This window comes from Sarcophilus harrisii, chromosome 1, assembly GCF_902635505.1.
Source record: "Sarcophilus harrisii chromosome 1, mSarHar1.11, whole genome shotgun sequence".
Classification (NCBI taxonomy): domain Eukaryota; kingdom Metazoa; phylum Chordata; class Mammalia; order Dasyuromorphia; family Dasyuridae; genus Sarcophilus; species Sarcophilus harrisii.
The window spans coordinates 574627117-574648778 of NC_045426.1; positions in this window are offsets into that span (position 1 = coordinate 574627117).

Consider the following 21662-nt stretch of genomic DNA (forward strand, 5'->3'; position numbering starts at 1 on the left):
AAGGGGAGAAGAGGAGAAGGGAGAAGGGAAGCATTTGTTTCAGCAGCATCTTCTCCTGGAACAAACAGCCTCGTGCCTCGTTTTACCCCTTCTTAGGCCTGAGACAAAAAGTGGTCACAGCCGGCCAGTTACTCATGAGTCTCTCCTCCTTCTGCAGAGAATGAGAAAAGGAGGGAGAAGGGGAGTCATGGAGATTCAAAGGGTCATTTTAGGGAAGGAAACAATGAGGTATCAAAACAGGTGATGGTAACTTCCCCTGACCCTTCCTACTTGCCTCTGCCCACCTCACCAGATGCCAAATCCCCACAATCAGTTACAAGGCATTAGGGTGTCAGGGGATTTCATCAAAACCTCAGTCATCATCAACATCTCTGCAATAATCCTCAGGCAAATCAGAGCTTTGGGCAAGGGGCCAAGGCCGGAGAGCCATTAACCAGGGGCAGGAGTGGTGTCTCCTTCAACCGGAGGCACCTAAGGGATTTCTTTGAATAGTACTCATGTGATGTCGGTCCTAATATACCAGCAAATGCACCTAAATCGTTCCTTCTTAGAGGGCATCTCAATTTCCCCAGATGCTGTGTTGGGAGATGACTCAGGGCCTTTTCAAAGTGTCAATCTTTTCCTCTAGCCAGCTTTGCTTTTTGTTTGGCCAATGAGTTGTAGCAAGAGCCAAAAGGCACTGCGGCTATCTCAATGGCCAAGTTCAAATGTTCCTCCAGCTTAAAGGAAACTACAGTCTTGTCTTTTTTTTTTTTTTTTTTAATCTGCAGGTGGTTTATATGCACTGTGATATTATCCTGAATGACTAGCTGTGGTCAAGAGAAGAATCACTGAAATCACCATCAAATACATCCTTTCTTCTATCTAACCAGCCATACACATATATGATAACCATTAGAGCCTACTTCCAACAATACCAAAAATCACAAAAATCACAGAATATAGAAATTTGGAAGGGACTTCAAGGAGGCATCTAATGGAACCCTGCCTGAGCAGAAATCTGTTGAACAACTTCTCTGGCAAGTGATCAAGCAGCTTCCACTGAGGGGGGCCACTATTAATGAGAAACTCATCTCCTTCAAAGGCAGATAATTTCACTTTCTGGAAAGCTCTGATTTACCTCAAGGATAAACTTGCTTTTCTTCAGGTTTCACCCACTGCTACTAGTTGTGCCTCTGGGGCTGAGCAAAACAAATCTAATCCTTTCTCCACATGCTATTCCTTCAAATACTTTTAAGATAGCTCTCTCCACAAAGACTTCTCCAGGTCAATCAACAAGCATTTATTAAGGGTCTGCTCTGTGTCAGACACTATGCTAGGAGCTGAGTATACAAGTAAAAAGATGAAATCATCTGTAAGTCTCAAGAATCTTAGGAAACATTTTCCAGTTACTTCAACAAATCTTTTTATGGCATGATCTCCATGTCACTTCTCTTTATTTCCTGGTTGCCAGTTTCTGGATATGCTTCTGGACTATCAGTGTCTTTCCTAAAATGTGGCATGCCATAACTGGGCACAATATTCCAGATGGTGTCTGGTCAAGGCAGAGTACAATAGCAGAACCATCCCATCCTTCATTCTGAACACCATGCTTTTATTAAGGCAGTCAAAAAACACATTTAGTTTTTTGGCTGCCATATCACACTCGACTCATGTTATGCTTGCAGCCACTAAATGACAATCAATTATACCAGATAATAGCTCTGCAGCTACCAATCCTAATCCATGAATATAGAAAATATTCTCCTAAATTTCTTTCCTCTCATTTAAGCTTCCCATAGAATTATTCTGATGAGAATGTTCCAGATAAATGCTAGGTCTATATCCCAAAGAGATCAAAGTAAAGGTAAAGGATTCTATATATCCAAAAATATTTATAATGATTCTTTGGGGTGACATAGAATTGGAAATGGAAGGTACATCTATCAACTGAGGAATGACTGAACAAATTGAGATCCTTCTTATTATACATTAGATCCTTTTATCATCCAATATCTCCCAAAGTCTGTACAAGTTCATGCTTGTTGCTTCTAAAAGTATCTATCCATTTCATTCTCTGCTGCCCCCTTATCATTTTTGCCTTCAATCTTTCCTAACATCAGGGTCTATTCCAATTAGTCTTGTCTTCTCATTATGTGGCCAAAGTATTTAATTTAAGCTTCAGCTTTAGTATTTGTCCTTCCAATAAATAGTCAGAATTAATTTCTTTAATTAAGTGTTACAAGAAAGGAAGATCAAGATAGCTTCAGAAAAATCTAGGAAGATTCATGAATTGATGCTAAGTGAAATGAGCAAGACCAGAACACTATACACAGTAACAATATTGTCATGATGATCAACTGTGAAAGACTTAGCTACTCTGATCAAGACAGTGAACCAAGACAATTCCAAAAGACCCCAATGAAAAATGCTATTCATCTCCAGAAAGAGAATTGATGAATTCTGAGAGCAGATTGATGCATACTTTTTTCACTTTATGTTTCTTGGTTTTTATTTGGAGGAAATATGGCTAATATGGAAATATGTTTTACATGACTTCATATGTAAAATTCATATCATATTGCTGGCCTTTTCATTAGGTGAGGGAGATGCAAAAGAGATGAGAATTTGAAACAAAAAAAATTAAATAAATGTTAAAAATAAAAAAGGGAGAAAAAAGATAATCCACATTTATCCAAAAGGAAATCATCTTTTATGATAAAATCATAAAGTAGAAAGAAGACACTGATAGTCATCTAGTCCAGCTTTCCATGCAAAAGAAATATCCTTTTTAAAATACCTTCCACATTAAAACCTATTGCCCAATCCTCCCACCTCTTTCACCCACATACTCACACAACTTTCTGCCCAGGATAAAGAATACAGAAAAATATATTTGTTGAGGGTTAGTCTTTGCATTTGGGGTTTTTTTTCTGTTTTTTTTTTATTTCACTATCTCCATAGATTTATTCACTAAAAAGAGAAAAGAGCCCCATTTATTTAACAAAAAATTCTAATTTGTGGAGTTTCTATTCAATTCAATTTGACATATATATATTAAGCATCTACAATGTTATAAGGCACTATGCTAGGCATAGAGAAATAAAGATACAGCCTCCACTATGATGGCTCCACAATATTCTAATAGAAAATTCCTCCATATAGTAATGGAGGGGAAAAGGGAAAGAAGTAGGGAAGGCAGAAGGCAGAGTAAACTGTAACCTCCATGTCAAAGGCTTTATTCTGATACTGCCCAGATATTTCTTGGGGACTGCTCGCTTATCTTATTGCTGTGATTCACATGGAACTTGGGGGTTCCCATTTCTGGCACCTCACCAAATTCTGCCACAGACATTTAAGCTCACAAAGCTTCAGGATAGTTTTATTTAGACAGTGAAGGGGGAAAAAAGGACTCATATCTAAGCCCATAAAGAGTCAAGAATCTCTGCTTGGTTTCCTGCTGGACAACCCTTCCAACACACAGCTCAAGGACCCACCTACTCTTCAAGATTTACAGTAATGTCTTCTCATCTCTACAACAAAACAGAAATTTCAGAAAGCTTTCTAGTTTATTGTTCTAGACATTTTATTAGTTTCCCTCACATAGTTGATATTCCAGGGGGGAAATGGCCTAATTGCTGTTGCCCATCTGAAACATTTTATTTCCCAGTTCTATACCTCCATGCTTAAAATATCCCTTCTTTCTTTGCTACCTCTTGGAATTCCTCACTCCCTTCTAGATTCAGTTCCCAGTGTGATCTCCATAATTGTAAGTGCACTTCCACCCTGCCAAAAAAAAATTCATGTTTACCTTGTATATGTTTTATATTTATTTTGGTTGGGGGGGAGGAGAGAAAGCAATCAGGATTAGGTGACTTGCCCAGGGTAGCACAGCTAGTAAGTTTTGAGGCTGGATTTAAAATCAGATCCTTATACTTCAGGACCTGGACTCTGTCTACTGCACTACCTAGTTGCCTCTTATAGTTACTTTTCTATAACTCAATCATATCTCTCCCCACAGTATAAAATAAGATTCTTGAGGGCAAGAACAATTTTTTGGTCTTTGTATCTCCAGTGGGTAGGCAATAGTGTGCTCTTTTGCTTTTGTTGAGTTGTTTTGATCTATCTAACCCTTTGTGACCCTATTTGGGGCTTTCTTGCAAAGATACTGGAGTGGTTTTTTCCTTCTCCAACTCTTTTGACAGATGAGAAAATGAGGCAAACAGGGTTAAATAATTTACCCAGAATCACACAGCTAGGAAGTATCTGAGGCTGAATTTGAACTCAGAAAGATGAGGCTTCTTGATTTCAAGTTCGTCCAGGATCCTATCCAGTATACTACCTAGCTGACCCTGATTATACTCATAATAGGTGTTTATTAAATGCTTGTTGAATGAATGAGGCCAAAAGAGGAAAATGCAGCATTCATCATTCCTTCCTTTTAGGCTTTGTACCTTTTTTATTTTTATTTTTTTTTTTGCCAACAACTCTCTCATCAGTGCTCTGTCTTTCTGCTGACACTGTCCACCATTTCTGGTTGGGTATCATGGAAATTCCATGTTACTGCTTGGATCTTCAATTTTGGCTCCCTGCTCCTCAGTGTTCCTCTCCACGGACCATATCTCAAGCTACCACTATGGCCTCATTTGACAACATGAGAGCTTTTTATTCTTGTATTTACAGCATCTGTCACTGGGAGATCATTATGTTTGATAACATTTTTTAAATGAAGTAAATGAATGAAGGCCCAGCATATTTCTTCTACAAAGTTTTTTCTGATCCCCCAGACAATGAATAACTCTGACCTACTTAAACCTTCTACTCTTTTATACCCAGTTCCCAAAGCCCCACCCTGACCACAAAAGGTATCTTCAGGGGGCTATGGAAATACTTCTTTCTTGAACTTCCCAAAAGGTCTCTTTTCCTTCTCTGGGTCAATTAACAAGGAGGGCTCTTTTATAGTCTGTAATTTCCTTCCTCCTCCAGCAGCTGGGCATTTTACCCTCAATTCTCATGAGTTTTTTGGAATTTGGAGAAGCATCCCCCTCTATTTGCTTTTTCTTCTGCCATTTTCCTATAGGACAGCTGGGCTGGGTTATGTAAATTGCCCAGAGATGCTTTCAAAGATCTCTAAAAGAGAGGTAGAACCAATAATTCCTGATAGCTGCTCCTAGTCTAGATTCCAGTAATTTAGTGAGAAGGGGACAACCTCTCACCACAATACTTTGAAACAGAACTAGTTCTTAGGATGAGTAATGTATTTCCTTCCTCAAGTTAAGGATTCAGTTAAATTCCATTTATTTAATTTAATTCATTCCCTTGAGGCAAGTCACTAGCTAGTGACAGCATTTCAGACCTCAAAGAGAAGGTTTTTGGCACTATCATAAAAAACTGGGCTCTATAAAATTTATGTGGGGCAACCACATAGTTAACCACTTATCTTCTAGAGATATTTGAAAAGCATTTGGTAATTTTCAGAAGTATTTCCATAGCATCCTTTTATGATCAAGCTGGGGCTTAGGGATCTGGGTATAACCCATCCTTACAGATGTAATTGAGAGTAGAGCAGAAAAAGAGAATGTTATTAGAAGAGGTGTTTGGGTAGGAAATGGAAAGAGCACCAGATAAAGGGTTAAATTCAAATCCCAATCCTGATCTTTAAAACTGTTGAGACCTTGGACAAATCACTTAATTTCCCTTAGTTTCTTCATCTGTTAAAAAAAAAAAGGAATTAGACTAAATGGCCTCTGAGGTATCTTCCAACTCTTCATTTTATGATTCTATGAACTCTCTTCCAAATTCTCAAATAAAGACTAAAAACAGAATTATAAAGGAAGATATGGCTGCCTCAAATTCCAAGCTCTTTCTTGACAGCCTTTTTCTAAATGCCAGTCCTGCTTTGAGAAAGAGAGGACTTCTTTCTGAAAGTTCAATAAAATAAAAAAGTTAGCTCTCTAAACTCCCTTCCAGCCAAAATTCTATTATCTTATTATCTACAGCCACATTATAGTCTCTAAATTTCCTGAGACAATATACTTCACTCTATGGATCTCAAGTGTAGAGCACTTCACAGATGAACAAAACATGTTATATCTCTTAAGATCATTAAAATCACATAGTCAGAAGCCTTTGAAAAAGACTAAGTGAGGAATTGAGGTTCAATGAAGCTGAGAGGTTTGCTCTAAATTAGCCACCAAGAAACTGGTAAAGTTGATACTTGAACCCAGGAACATAGAGCTACATAATTACTGCTGCTGAACTCAGGTAGCAGCAGCAGTAATTATGTAGCTCTATGTTCCAAGTATGATGCAAAGCAAAACAAAGTATTTGATCCTCACAACAACCCTGGGGAGAAAGTACTATTATCCCCTTTTTACAGATGAGAAAACTGAAATAAACAGAGGCTTAAGTAAGTGACCTGCCCAGAGAGGCAATGCTAGTAAATGTCCAAGGGCAGATTGGAGCTCTCATCTTCCTGATTCTAACCCTGGTGCTCTAGCCACTTTATCACTTAGCTGCTTATCAACTTCAAATTAGATACCTATATTCATTCACCTATAGTGAAGCAGGGAAGGAAATTTATATCCTATGAGAATCTAAGCCATGTAGACACTCCTCTCTAACCTGGAAATTGAGGTCTCCATAATCCAGTTTAGCAAAGTGATTGCTTCATTCATCAATTCTCTATAACTCGTAGACATAGCTTGATATTCAGTCCTATATTTGGTCCTAAATGAATTTATCTTTTTTACTATCTGTCAGTTTTATGGCCTCATAGCCACAGAGTACAAAATACTACATGATGGTCTCTCAGGGGAAAAACATTTTAAAAGCCAATGGTCTGTTAAATATATAGGATGCCACTATCTTAAACGAACCCGCAGGCACAGTGTAAGTGTTCTCTGCAAAACAATGAACTTACAAAACTCATCATTCTCATTGCTATTATAAAATAATCCTTTAATTTATTAAAGGATTCATGGCAAATCTCTTTGAGCTGGACTAAAGGAGATTTGGACTTTAGTATTCATTTTCATAAATTTGATGAAGAGGGATACTTGATAGAGAAACATACAGGTATACTTTTAGCTTATTGATGGACTGTCTGACATCTTCCCAGCCTTATTGAGTACTTCTCCTTTTATAGAATATATATTGTGGCCATTCTTGACCTGCCCTTTCCTACCTTTTACATATATTGTCTCTCATGACTGAAATGGATTTTCCATTCTCTATCTGTTTAAATTCCTCAAAACTTCCCCTTTTTCTAACTTTTCCATCTATGTTGAGATCAACAACCAACATTCTAGACCTTGGGCCTTGACACCTCTCTGTGACTGTTCATTTTCCCACACCTGCTATAAGATAATTATTAGTTAATTGGATAACCAGCTGTCAAGTCTTAGTGATTTCATTTCCATAATATCTTTTATATCCTGACACTTTTTTCTATTCACACAGCCACCATTCCAGTCAAGGTCTTTATCCCCTCTCAGCTAGATTTTTTGCTCCAAATGGGTCTTGGACAACTAGGTGGGATAAAGGGTAGAGTCCCAGGACACTCCCATATCTTTGCCAAAAATAAATTCCCAAAGAGTCAGAAATGACAGAAAACAATGCAACAATAACCAAATTGATTGCCCTGCTTTCCTCTCTCCAATCCATTTTCTATACAGCTATCAAACTAATATTCCTAAAGCACATGTCTGACTGTTATTCCCTTCCTCAAGAAACTCCAATGACTCCCTTAGCTTGTAGGACCAAATATAAGCTCCTCCATTTTGCATTTATAGTCCTTTGCAATATGTCTGCCCCTTACTTTTCCAGTTCAAGGGGCTTTACATCCCAACCCAATTGGTATGTGTGTTGTTTCTCACACAATGTCCTATCTCCCATCTCAAAATTTTTACACAGGCTACTTTCATAGCAGGAATACATTTCTCCTCACTTCTCTCTTGTAGAATCCCTAAATTCTTTCAAATATTAATTCAGATGCCATCATCTCATTAAGCTCTCTTCTGACTTCACCTACTTGATAGTCCCATGTCCTCCCACAAAAAACCCTTTATACTTGTTATATATGCATATATTTTATGTTTACTAATTTGTATTCATGTTATTTCACTTCCCCTTCATCCACCCCACCCCCATAAAGTATAAGATTCTTGAAGGCAAGAATAGCTTATTTTGTTTTTTATTCTTGTATTTACAGCATCTATCACTGGGAGATCATTATGTTTGATAACATTTTTTAAATGAAGTAAATGAATGAAGGCCCAGCATATTTCTTCTACAAAGTTTTTTCTGATCCCCCAACAATGTGACCTCTCTCCTCTCAGATCTTCCATACAACTCACTATATTTGAACCCACTCTTAGGTATTTATAGCAAATGTATAAATTTTTAATCATATTTAGACATGACCCGAAAGGTAGAAGAATCAGGACATCAAGAATGTGATTTAGGCAAGTGAAAATGGATGGCAAGCTCTTAAAATGAAAAAAAAAAACTGGCAGAAGACTAGGTTACATTGGCAGATGAATTAGCTCTCACAGCATTTTCTTTCTGCCAGCATCCATGAGGCTTTTCAAGTCATGGTATAAGACAAAAGAAGAAATATAACTAGGAAACAGAATGCTCATTTTCTCTACCCCCTCAGCCATCATCTTTTCAACCCCTACTAAGTGGGTAGAACCAAGTTTCAGTCTAAAATACCATTAAATAAATGTCATTTTGATTATCAAGGAACCCACAGTTTATTTGCTGTGCACCTGATTCTCCCTACAGCAAGGGTCCTTAATCTGGGTCTTTGTGCTTTTTTTTATTTTAATATTTTGGTAACTAATTTAGTATAGTTGGTTTCCTTTGTAATGCTGTTTTTTAAAAAATGAATTTAGTCAATCAACAAACATTTATTAAGCACTTACTATATGTCAGGCACTGTGCTAATAATAACAATAAATATTATTGTAAAAAGGAGTCTGTAGGTCTCACCAGACTACAAAATAGATCCATCATACACACACACAAAAAAAACCTTATGAATTGCTCCCCTAGAGCAGAGAGAAAACAAGACTGGAAGTTAGCTCCAAACACTGAATTTAATAGCTTTTCAAGTTTAAAAAAAATAAAAAGTTAAGACAGAAAAAGTTCAGAACCATTCCAGAGGACAGAACAAGCAGCAACAGAGAGAAATTACAAAGAAGTAGATTTCAACTCTGTAAAGGAATACATCCTAATAATTCATGTCCCCAAAGTAAAACAGAGTGCTTAGGGATAGGGAGTGTTTTATTACTGAGTGTCTTGTCATTCCTCCTTCATTTTCAAAAAGGACCAATGACAACATAGGGTCTGAAAAACTAAATGATCATTTGGGGATATTATGGAAGGGAATACAATATAAGATAGGCTTTGGAACAGGTGATCTCTATCAACTCTTGAAACTCATCAGTTCTTATTGAATAGATTCAAGAGACCAAAAAAAATTAATTCCCACTCAATGTCACCCGTTAAAGAATAATTGCTGAGAAGAATATTGTGCTTAAGTTCTGGGTAAATAAAGTCCTGAGGACTTATTTCCTCCACAAACCCTGGAGTTCTTCTCCAATCCATAGAAATACCTAGGAGGTAGAGAGTCTGGTGGAAGGCAAAGTGTGAAGTGTTATAATACAAAAAAGAACCACCCCTTTCTGTGAGGTCTGTGGGGAGGAAAGAATTACCATATAGAAAAACATGATTTTGTGCTTCAAAAGATAAAAACAAAACAGTAGGCAACTAGAAAAATAAGAGGAACATGATAGATCAGGGCTTCCAAGGTACAGAGATAAGCCCAGCATTCAGTTTACTGATTATTTTTGTTATAAAATTGTTCAGTCATTTTTCAGTCATGTAGAACTTTTTGTGACTCCTTTCAGGTTTTCTTGAGTATATAATAATGTAATCATTTGTTGTTGATGAGTTGTTTTAGTCATGTTCAACTCTTCGTGACTATTTCCTTCTCTAGCTTATTTATACAGATGAGAAAACTGAGATAAACAGGGTGAAGTGACTTGTTCTGTGTCACACAGCTAATAAGTGTCAGAGGCTAGATTTGAACTCAGGAAGATGAGTCTTTCTGATTCCAGGCCCAACACTCTTTTGGCTGTGCCAATTAGGATAACCAATAAAATCAAAAATTTTACAAATATGAAGGTTGTTTTTGTTTGTTTGTTTTGACAATTACAGTACTTGGTCTCATTATTTTCTGTATCTATTATCTTCTTATTGGTCCTTAAGGTTGCTCAGACTGACTTCACATATGCTCATCATTCATTATTTTTCTCCATTGAATGGGAATTTATGAATGGCCTTCAAAAAGCCCAGCTCTATGTCTAGGAAAATGGAGGGGATAAAAAAGAAGTATAAGACAGCTCTTTGCATTGAAAATATAATAATAATGATAATTGATCATTGAAGAACACTTTGGAGTTAACAAAATGTTTTTCACAGAAATAGAGAACTTTGGAATAGGAAAAGATTTTCATAGCCATCTACTAAACCATACTTGACAAAAAATTCCCACATATACATTCCCAGGAAGTGGTCATCCAGATTTTGCATGAAGATGTGCAAGGAGGAGAGACCTCTGCTCCCCCAAGGCAGCTCATTCCAGTCTTGAATTTCTCTAAATGTTAGAAAGTTTGTTAATGATATCAAACCTAATTTTATCTCTTTAAAATTTCCACTTTTGCCCTTACTTCTGACCTTTGGGACTAAATTGAATGAAATTTCTCTTCTTCATTGCAATCCCTCAAGTATTTGAAGGTAGCTATCATGTCAACTCTTTCTTGAGATTAAATGCTCAGTTACTTCTACTAGACTCAAGGTCCCTTGCCATCCTGTCTGGTCTTCTCTAAATGCCCTTAAACTTATTCTTGTCATGGCACCCCAAATTGGGTGCAGCATTCCAGATATTGTACGACAAGGGCAGAGTGCAATAGTGCTACTATCATATTGTTCTTTTTTTTTTCCCTTTCACTCGTATTGAGCTTTTAGTCCACTGAAATCCCTAGATCTTTTCCCAACAATTCATGCTTTATTCATGTTGTATTTGTTATTATTTAAACTCATGTGTAAGACTTTGTATTTCTGCCTAATGAATTTCATCTTATTAGATTCAATCCAATATTCCAGTCTATCGAAGATCTTTTTTAAAAATAATTCTTTCCCAATTACATATAAAACAATTTTTAACATTTATTTTTTAAAATTTTAAGTTCCAAAATTTTTCCCGCCCTCTCACATTTCCTTCCCTGAGATGGTAAGCAATTTGATATAAGTTACGTACATGCAATCATGCAAAATATAATCCCATATTTGTCATGTTGTAAAAGAACACACAGACCAAAAGAAAAAAACACATACACACAAACACATACTCACACAAAGTGAAAAATAGTATGCTTCAATCTACATTCAGACTCTGACAGTTCTTTTTCTGGACACATCATGAGCCCTTTGGAAGTGTCTTGGATTATTATTATATTACTGAAAATAGCTAAGTCATTCATAGTTGATCATCACACAATATTGCTGTTACCACATTACAATGTTCTCTTGGCTCTACTTACTTCAGTTTGCATCAATTCATGTAAATCTTTCTAGGTTTTTCTGAAATCATCCTGCTCATCATTTCTTATAGCATAATAATATTTTATCATAATTATATGCCATAACTTTTTCAGTCATTCCCCAATTCTCAAAGATCTTTTTGGATCCTGACTCTGTTATCCATTGTGTTAGGTATCCTTCCTGGCTTTGCACCATCTGAAAATTTGATGAGTATTCCATCTATGCTTTTATCCAAATCATTGAGTAAAATGTTAAGTGGCACAAGGCAAAGCACAGATCCTTTAGGGATTCCAATGGAGATCTCCTGCCACATTAATATGAAACTCTTGATGGCCATTCTTTAAATTCAGCCATTCAACCAATTCAAAAATTCATCTATTATTAACAAGCCTCACTTTTTCCATAAGGAGAGTAAGAAATGCATAATTGTATGTTCCCAGAGGTAGCATATTTACAGAATTCCCATGATCTACTAATTTAATCATCTTGGTTAAAAAAAAAAAAAAAAAAGGAAATGAGAATCTTTTGAGTTGACCTGTTTTTGGTAAAGTCATGTTGGTTTATAATCCCCACTATCTTTTCTATATTCACCAATCACCTCTCAATTAGTTCTAGAATTTTCCTAAGATTTAAAGTCAAATTCACAAGCCTATAGTTTGCAGATTTTTCTTTTGGTTTGTGTTCTTTTACAACATGACAAATATGGAATTATATTTTGCATGATTGCATTTATTTCTTATCTTTCTTTGAAAATTGGAATATATGTATTTCTCTGGTCTTGCCATTAAGCTTATCTCTCTCACACTCCACAGTCTTTCAAACATCAAGCATCACTAACCATGGCTAAGCAATGACATCTGTTAGTCCCTGGAAATGTAGTTCATCTGGGTCACATGACTAAAATTTGTCAAAGTCAAATAGATTCAATAACATTGTTTCCTTAGCAATCTTAGACATCAAACTTTCTTTTTGTCCTTTTAGTTTTACCATTTCTAATGTAGAAGTCATTCTTCTCAGCAAAGAAAACAAATGAATTAAAATATAGCAGCCCTTTCTTCTCTATTGTCAGACATTATCAACCTTTCTGGCCATTATTCTATCCTTTCTATGATCCTCTTCTTTCCTCCGATAGAACTCTAAATTTTTTTTTCTGTTGTCCTTAGTTTTTTTCACCAATACTAACTTTTAGAACTCCTGACACTACTTCTTAGAAGGCCATGCCAAGTTTTTATATTCATTCTCTATGTTCTGCCCTTGCTTCTACAATAGTTCCTTTCTAGTTCTTTGTGCATCTACATCAGGGTTTTCAAATAAATTCTGTTTGTCCTCCTTGTTGAAATTATTTTCCTATTTGTCTTTATAATTTTATCGTTGAGAATTTCCCATCATAACCAAACTAGCCTCCCTTTTAAAATAACATCTAGCTTTTCCCTGAATCCTTTGAAATCTGCTCTCCCAAAATCTAGGGTGCATGAAATCTTTTTTTTTTTTAATCAGACTTGTGATTTTATTGAGAAGAATTTCCTCAATTAATGCAAGTCAGCACCTTCCCTAAAATTTCTAGTCTTAGAGAATTATTTGGATCCCTAAGAACCCTTTTCCTCTGACTGTAGCCTAAGTCTAGGAACAGTCAATTCCACCAAGTCCCATCATTTCCACCTCACTAATCAATGCCATGCTATTAGTGAGAATAAGATGCAAATAGAAATTTCCTTTTTAAAATCTTCTCTCTTTTGAAGGATGATTTTTTTCCTTTTTTATTAAAGCTTTTTATTTTCAAAACATATGTATAGATAATTTTCAACATTCACCCTTACAAAACCTTGTATTCCAAATTTTTTTCATCCATTCTTCAACCCCCCATTCCCTCCTTAGTATAGGTTTAACATGTGCAATTATTCTATATATATTTCCCCAATTATCATGCTGGATAAGAAAAATCAGTTCAAAAAGAAAGAGTGAGAAAGAAAACAAAATGCAAGCAAACGACAATAAAAAAAAAAGTGAAAATATTACCTTGTGATCCACACTTAGTCCCCACAGTGCTTTTTCTGGGTGCAGATGGCTTCATCACCAGACCATTGGAACTGGCCCAATCACCTCACTGTTGAAAGAGCCATGTCCATCAGAATTGATCATCATGCAATCTTGTTGATATGTACAATGTTCTTCTGGTTCTATCCACTTCATTCAGCATCAGTTCATGCAAGTCTCTCCAGGCCTCTTTGAAATCATTCTACTGATTGTTTCTTATAGAACAATAATGTGGATGAAATTTTTCTTAATTCAAATCAAGAAGTTTTTTTATTTTTGACAGAGTGAACTCTAGCCAATATCTGAATAATCTGAAGTCTCCTCTCATTTTGAAACTGACCTTTGGACCCCATTGACCATATTTTGTTTTGTTATTTTCTGTATAGGTAGTCTGAAATGGCTTGGCTAATGATGAAATAACTTGTTTTTTCCTTCACTCATCTTCACACGAGTGCTTTTCACTATACTTTTTCTCATATGGTTTCTGAATTTTCTTACATGAATATACCTTCTAATATACCATGCTACCATATTAGACATATCCTTTAAAAAAAAACCCTATAATGTTGGATTGCTTTTTTTTTTTTAAACACACCGTACAGTGACAACAGGATTGATTGTGATGATCAACTGTGATGGACTCGACCCTTTGCAACAATGAGATGATTCAAGGTAATTCCAATAAACTTGGGATGGAAAGTGTCATTTGCATCCAAAGGGAGAACTATGGAGATCGAAATGTGAATCAAAGCATAGTATTTTCACCTCTTTTTTGTTGTTTTTTGTTTGCTTGTTTTTTTTTCTTTCTCATGAATTTTTCCCCTTTGATTTGATTTTTCTTGCATAGCTTGACAAATATGGAAATATTTAACCTATTTTTATTTCAACTAAATGTTTAATCTATATTGGATTGCTTGCTATTTTGGGGAGGGGGAAAATAGAAAGGAAGGGAGAAAAATTTGGAACACAAGGTTTTGCAGGTGAATGTTGAAAACTATGTATTTGGAAAAACAAAATATTAAAAAGAGATAATGAATAAAAAAGGAAACACTATATTTGTGTCTATGTGTCTCTATATGGGTATATGCATATACATATACATATATATGTGTGTGTGTGTGATGTCTACATTATAAATACTATATTTGTATGTATATATATATATATATATATATATATATATATATATATATATATGTTTGGGTGTACCCATCCACAGTAGTTGGTTTTTTCCAAAATTTTCAAAAGCTTGGAATGCTGGCATAAGTTGTTAATGAACTTGGGTAAAAATGATGTAGTGAGTAGAGAACTGACTTCAGAGTCAGAGAAACCTGGGTTCAAATCTCATCTCTGACTTCTAATGGCTATGACTTAAAAGAAATGCTTCAAACTATTAACAATTAGAGAAATGCTAATTAAAACAATTCTGAGATTCCATCTCATACCTATCAGATTGACAAGGATGATCCACTCACTCCTACTTTCCCCTACTACTCTGACCTCTCCTTCCCCAACTCCCATCCTACTCTAGCCCAAAAAAGGCAATTGTTGGAAGAGCTGTGGGAAAACAGGCACATTAATATCCTATTCTTAGAACTGTGAAATGGGATAGCTATTCTGGAAAGTATTTTGGAACTCTACCCCTAAAACACTAAATTGTGTTTAAACTTTGACCCATAGAATTCTTTATTAGTCCATATGCAAAGAGATCAGTGAAAGTGGAAAAGGTCCCCTATGCACAAAAATATTGACAGCAGCTTTTTTTTGTGGTGACAAAGAAAAGGAAACTAAAGAAGAGTTCACCAATTGGATAATAATTAAAAAAATAAAACTATATGAATGTGATAGAATATGATTCTGCCATCAGCAATGACAAAAGGGATGGCTTCAAAGAAATCTGGGAAGACTTACATGAAATGATACATACTGAAGTGACCAGAACCAGAGAACCAAGACAACAATTTATACAGTAACAATAAAATTGTAAAAATGTACAATTTTTGAGAGACTTAAGAATTCTGATAATGATCAAGAATTATCCCAGAGCATAAATGATGAAGAATGTTACCAAACTCCTGACAGAGTTGATGAACTCAATATACAGAATAAGATATATATTTTTGAACATGTCCAATGCACAAATTAGTTTTGCTTGACTATGCAGAATTTTTCCTTTTTTCTCCATGGAGTAGGTAAAGGCAGGGGTGGGAGGGAAAGAAAATAACTTCTTAATAATTGGGAAAATAAAATAAGATCTAATTTAAAAATTTAAAAGAAAGCAAAGTGGTCAGAAAGTAAAAAAAGGACAAAACTTTCTGATCTGGCTACAACTAAGCAGAGCTTCTGGGAAATTACCTGGATGATGGGAAGAGGAGAGAAGACAATCTACCAAACCCAAGAAGAATTAGGCTCTGCCCTGCTGAGGATCCTGGAATAGGCAAGGCAACACCATAGAGAGTCCTTGTAACTTTCTAGCAAAAGTGTCCTTCCTTGACCACCATTCTTGCAATTTTCTAACCTATTAGAATGCAATTTCCCTGAAAACAGAGACTGTCTTTGCCTTCTTATTTGGATCCCCCACCCTTAGCAGTATATGGCTCATATTATGTACTTAACAAATTCTTTTTAATTCATTGTTTCGGAAGGATTCACAACTAAAACCAAGCTCTTAGATGTATCTTCTTCCCTGAAGCAAAGCAGCAAAAGAAAGAGTAAAAAGTGAAGGGGGAAAGGCAGAAATTAAATGCAGAACCTGCATCAACTGAAAGTCTCAAAAGACTGAGAAAATTACCCCCTGGATGAAAGGATATTAATACAATGCAGTCCCAGCATAGCTAGATAATGCACATATACAAAAAATATTTATAGCAGCTCTTTTTTGTGGTGACAAGAAACAGAAACTAGGGGAGTATCCATCATTGGGAAATGGTTGAACAAATTATGGTATATAAATATAATTGAATGTGGTAGAAAAAATGAAAAAAGGGATGAGCTTAGAGATACCCAGGAAGACTTGCAGACACTGAACAAAGTAAAGTGAGTCAAACCAGAAAATAATCTATATAATAACAATATGGATTCAAATTACACCTGTTATACTCACTAGCTTCATGAAGTAACCTAATCTATGAATCAGACAACTTCCTAGAATTTAACTATTGCCATAAGTGGGTTGAGTTCTACCTTTTTTGAGAGTAGATCTAAGCTGCTATCTAATCTGACAAATTGCAGATCTTTCAGGCATTAGTATAAATTTTGACTTTTAATATCCACATGACTTTCCAAGTCCTCCAGGAATGGGGTTGAGCCTAAAGGGAACTTATTAGTTGATAAACATACAAAGAATGTGAACAGCCAGTTCTCAAAAAAACATATCCAACCTATCAAAATCATATGGTTCAAAATAAATGCTCCAAATATAAATTAAGACAACACTGGGATTCCATCTTATTTTTATCAGATTGATTACAATAGTAGAATGAACCCCCTAAAGAAACAAATTAAAGCAATTAGACCCAGTCAGATAACCCAACGATTCTGACAATAAGAACAAGGAATGGCAATGGTGGTATTACTTTCTGTGAATATTATTTAGTTTGCTTAATTTTTCAATCTTCCTGAGTCTGCATTTAAAACCTGCCTGTTCTCAATTGGATGGATTCTTGGGCACCTGAAATGCAGCAAAGCTCTTTGGCTTCCTTGGGTAAGACACATTCAATCCACCCCCACATTGTCCATAGTCCAGAACTGTTTTATAAAAAAAATAAATGTAGCCTTTAATGGGTGAAAAACTGCAAGTCCAAGTTATAACAGAAGATACCTGAATAATCAATATAGACTCTGGCTGCAGTCCTTAACTAACATACTGTATTATCATTCTGGCCAGTTCAAACTGCCTAAGATGTGCATCACATTAATCTCTGGGTACATTTATTAGAAGCAGAATTAGATGGGTGTGAACTGATGCTTTTGCAGATGGTACAGATTCATTTATGGGCTCAGAAGTGGCCCACATCTCCTCAGTCCCTACAGGATCCCCAAAGATCCAAGTTCTTTCTCTCCCCAGGGTCAGAATTGTGTTGCTCTTTCTCACACTAGCAATGGGTGTCAGAGAGTGAGTGGATAATAAAGAGGGGTGCAGAATATTGTCACTGGTATTTGCCAATGCATCATAAATCTCAATACAAAGCCAAAATATAGCCTTTTAATACCACTTTCCTTTCTTTTTAATTTTTTTTGTTCATAAAAATCTACCTCCTCTCCCTCCTCTCCCAAACTCCCTTCTTATGCAGAGAATGAAAGAAAAAGAACATCTTTGTTATATCATGTATAGTCAAGCAAAACAAGTTTCTGCTTTTGCTATATCTATTTTTATATATGTACACATTCATATTTATTTATGTACATATGTAAATATATGTTTCTGTACCTTGTTTTTATTTTCTGTACATACTTATATGTGTTGCTCTCCCAATATAAGGAAAACCCCCTAAAGACAGGGACTATTTCTTTTTTTCTTGATAAGCCCAGGTACTAGAAAAGTACTTGGCATTTGGGATAATAGGATCACAGATTTATAGAGACCTAAGAAATAATTTAGTCCAAACTCTTCGTTTTTAAAATTGTCTAAAATTAAGTGACTTGCCCATGATTTCACATACGCAGTAATACCACTACTGTGTCTATATCCCAAAGAGATAATAAAAGGAAAAGAACCCACAATTACAAAAATATGTATGACAGTTCTTCTTGTAGAGGCAAAGAATTGAAATTGAGAGGAAGTGCATCAATGGGGAATGACTGAATAAGTTGTGATATATGAATGTGATGGAATACCACTGTGCTATAAGAAATGATAATTCAGAAAAATCTGGAAATACATATATGAACTGATGCTTAGTAAAGTGAGCAGAACCAGGAGAATACCATACACAGTAACAATAACATTGTGATTATCTATGATAGATTTAGCTATTCCCAGCAAAGCAATGATACAAGACAATTTCAAAAGACTACATCCTTAAAAAGAACACTGGAGTCTAAATGCAGATTGAAGCATGCTGTTTTCACTTTTTTTAAATGTTTTTTTTTCCTTTTATTATATATATATATATATATATATATATATATATATATATATATAAAATCTATATCAGATTGCTTGCTGTCTTGGGGAGGAAAAAAGGAAGGAAGGGAGAGAAAAAAATCTGAAACTCAAAAATCTTATAAAAATGAATATTTAAGACAATTTTCTGATGAAAAAACTGAAACTATTTCTACTCATATTAAAAGATGCTCCAAATCACTATTGATCAGAGAAATGCAAATTAAGACAACTCTGAGATACCACTACACACCTGTCAGATTGGCTAGATTACAGAAAAAGATAATGATGAATGTTGGAGAGGATGAGGGAAAACTGGAACACTGATGCATTGTTGGTGGAGTTATGAACAAATCCAGCCATTCTGGAGACAATTTGGAACTATGTTCAAAAAGTTATCAAGCTGTGCATACCCTTTGATGCAGCAGTGTTTGTACTGGGCTTATACCCCAAAGAGATCTTAAAGGAGGGAAAGGGACCCACATGTGCAAAAATGTTAGTGGCAGATCTTTTTGTGATGGCAAGAAACTGGAAACTGAGTGGATGCTCATCAGTTGGAGAATGGCTGAATAAATTGTGGTATATGAATGTTATGGAATATTATTGTTCTGTAAGAAACGATCAGCAGCATGATTTCAGAGAGGTCTGCTGAGACTTACATGAACTGAAGCTAAGTGAAATGAGCAGAACCAGGAAATCATTATACACAGCAACCATAAGACTATACAATGGTCAATTCTGATGGACGTGACTCTCTTCAACAATGAGATGATTCAAATCAGTTCTAATTGTTCAATGATGAAGAGAACTATCTACATCCAGAGAGAGGACTGTGGGAACTGAGTGTGGACCACAACACAGCATTTTTACTCTTTTTGTTGATGTTTGCTTGCATTTTGTTTTCTTTCTCAGTTTTTTTCCTTCTTTACTCAATTTTTTTTGTGCAAGATAACTGTATAAATATGTATATATAGATATTGGATTTAACATAAATTTTAACATATTTAACATGTATTGATTACCTGCCATCTAGGGGAGGGGGTGAGGGAAGGAGGGAAAAATTTGGAACAGAAAGTTTTTCAAGGTTCAATGCTGAAAAATTACCCATGCATATGTTTTGTAAATAGAAAGCTTTAATAAAATTTTTAAAAATTTTAAAAATGAATGTTTAAAACTACTTCAAATGGAATGATATTTACAACAAATAATTAAAAATGCATCTTAAAAAATTACATCTGCTTTAAATAATTTGTTATTCCCATCCTCCAGTAAAATTCAACTTCCTTAGAACAAAAGATCAAGAATTTCAAGGGAATTAATGAAGAAAAAAAAGGGAAGGTGGCTTATGTGCATCAAATCTAAAACTATATTGTAAAGCAGTGATCATCAGAACCATTTGGTACTGGCTAAGGAAAAAAAAATAGTGGATCAGTGAAATAGGTTACACAAGACACAACAGTCAATGACTATTGTAATCTAGTATTTGATAAATCCAAAGACTCCAGCTTCTGAAATAAGAACTATTTGATAAAAATTGCTGGGAAAACTATATAATAGTATGGTAGAAAGTAGGCATTGACCAACAGCTAACAGGTCAATATGGTCATAATGAGTTCATGATTTAGACATAAAGAATGATGCCAAAAGCAAATTAGGAGAATAAAGGATAGTCTACCTCTCGGATCTATGGAGAAGGAAGGAATTTATGAACAAAGAAGAACTAGAGAACATTATGAAATGCAAAATGGATAATTCTGATGACATTAAATTAAAAATATTTTGTATAAGCAGCCAAGTTTAGAAGGGAAGCAGAAAGCTGGGGGGGGGGGGGCGGAATTTACATCCAGTGTTTCTGATTAAGACCTCACTTCCAAACTATATAGAGAACTAATTCAAATTTATAAGAATACATGCCATTCTCGATTGATAAATGATCAAAGGAAATGAACAATTTTTAAATGATAAAATTAAAGCCATTTCTATGCATATGAAAAAATGCTCTAAATCACTATTGATTAAAGAAATGCAAATTAAAACTACTCTGAGCTACTATTTCACACCAAGATTGGCTAAAATAATAGGAAAGAATGATAAATGTTGAAGATGATGTGGGAAAACTGGGACTAACGTATCGTTGGTGAAGTTGTAAACTGATCCAACCATTTGGAGAGCAATTTGGAATTATCCCCAAAGGACTATCAAACTGTGTATACCTTTTGATCCGGCAGTGTTTCTCAAATGATCTCAAAGAGATCATTAAAAAGGGAAAAGTATCCACAGATGCAAAAATGTTTGTAGCAGTTTTTTGGGGGGAAGGAGGGGAAGTTGGATTTTGTTTTTTGTTTGTTTTTTCTTTTTTGTAGTGGCAAGGAACTGGAAATTGAGTGGATATCTATTCAGGGAATGGCTGAATAAGTTATAGTATATGAATGCAACAGAATATTTTTGTTCTATAAGAAATGACAAGCTGATTTCAGAAAAGCCTGGAGAGATTTACATGGATTGTAAGCATATTACATGATGCTAATTGAAGTGAATAGAACCAAAAGAACATTGAACACAGATTTTGTGATATTCAGTTGTGATGGACTTGGCTTTTTTCCAACAATGAGGTGATTCAAGATAATTCTAATAGATTTGGGATGGAAAATACCAATTTCATCCAAAGAAAGAACTATGGAGGCTGAATGTGGATTAAAGTATAGTATTTTCACCTTTGTTGTTACTGTTTGCTTGCTTGCTTTTTTTTTCTTTCATGTTTTTTTTCCTTTCACCTTGTGATCTGATTTTTCTTGTGTAGCATGATGAATATGTTAATATGTTTAGAAGAATTGCACGTTTAACCTATATTGGATTGCTTCCTCTCTATGGGAAGCGGTTGGGAGGAGGGAAGGAGAAAAATTTGGAACCAAAGTTTTGCAAAGGTGAACGTTGA